Below are 1,939 nucleotides of genomic sequence, written 5' to 3' on the forward strand. Positions count from 1 at the left end.
ACGTCGTAGTTTAGTTGATTGGTGAAAGTGGATATAAACAAAACTATAATAATATGATAAGTGTTAAAAGTGATAAAAGATTGAAGAATTAGGATGAATCATTCAATTGAAATTAAATATGTTAGTAACAATCTAATAAATTAATAGAAAAATAAAACGATAATGTAATTACAATAAATTGAAATTTGAACGGAGAGATAAAGATAAATTGATTTTTTTAATGGATTCAAAGAGTGGTTATAGAAATAAAATCTGAAGAAAATCAGTCAATTCAAATTTCAAATCAGGCAAAAAATGTGCCACTTTTTTCTCTAACATCCATAGGGTTTGAAACTGATAACTGGCTCAATTACATTGTATTTTCATTCTGGATTGATTCACGCTATAGTAATTACACTGTATTCAATGTTTTTTACGGAAGACCACACGAAGGGTAAATATTATAAAAAATGATCTCACGTGAGTGGCACAAGTTTTGCCAAAAATCTTATTATTTCTTGATTTTGCCAAAAATTTAAATGAAATTTGGAATCTTGTTATTTCGTCCAATTTTCCTAAAAATAATCAAATAAGCCCACTTTTCAAATCATCATTGATGGATTATGTTTTCCGTGTAATAAATATGACCTTAAATATAATTAGTAGAAAGGTTTGATATTTATGTTGGAAGGAATCAAGGCAATACTTTTCATAGCTCAATCCCCACATGAGACTTTTCCACAGACATTGCTAATAAGGTTAAAATTGCAAAAATCACACCCACAATAATACTACGTCGTTGTCCTTTAACCGTAAAGAATTGTTACAATTAAACTCCTACCCTCATAACTTCATTCTATTGATATATTACAAAATAAAAGTTCAAGAATGTGACGGTATGCATAAATACAAATACTCGATAGAGATAGTTTTTGTAACTTTTTTACAACAAAATATTCATTTGGTTCATTTAAGAGAGAATCATACTAAATAACATACTAACATGATTCGTTTGAGAGAGAATATTATAATTGATTAAGAATTAGTAGATGAAAGAAATATTCCAATTCGAATAGTTTGGTAGACTAAACACTAAGACATCCAAAATATTGATATAATAATAATAATAATTTGCATTTGAGTTGTGTTTAAATCGGGTAATAAGCACATGTTATATGATTTGAAATTGAATATTTCCCCCCACCCACCTCAAAAAGAAGTGAACCATTAATTGATTAAAAGTATTTTTCATACATGAGTACAAAATTCATCTTTCAATTCATGCAACTTTTGTATTAAAATAATGTGAATCAAATCCATTAAATCAAATAAGGTTATATTTTGATTTTTATATTTTTCATGAAAATAATAATTTAATTCCTAAATTTTAGTAAATAATTTTTTAAATTTGTAACTAATTTAGTGATTAAACTTTAATAAGTAACAATTTAGTCTATGATTTATATGTAACAATTTAGTCTTTATTGTGAAAAATATTATTAAGATTTTAATGATTTTTTTTACACATATAAATCGATAAATTGATTGAAAATTAATATTTTTATTTATAAATTATGAAGACTATGTCGTTATACACAATAAAAGTCGAAACTTAATTTTGAAGGAAGTTTTATAATAGAAATTAAATTGTTACAAATTTTAAAATTAGGGACTAGATTATATAAATTTATTAGTAAAAAACTAAAGGTTAATGAAAGTTTAGAGATTAAAAAAAAAAAAAAAGTCTTTTAACCGTAGAACAATAATGAATTAAAATTAAAATAGTGAAATCACATAATTACTAAATATAAATGGTAATGACATTTTTTTTTTTGCAAAAAATATATAAAAAAAATACTAGTTTAAATCATATTTCAACTTTCTTTATTTTTGTCAATTAATATTGAATATTTTAGTTTTTCAATCATTTTTTCCCCAAAAAAGTATATATTTTGCTCTT

Source organism: Benincasa hispida, chromosome 6 (genome assembly GCF_027475165.1).
Source record: "Benincasa hispida cultivar pf3 chromosome 6, pf3_genome.v1.1, whole genome shotgun sequence".
NCBI lineage: Eukaryota > Viridiplantae > Streptophyta > Magnoliopsida > Cucurbitales > Cucurbitaceae > Benincasa > Benincasa hispida.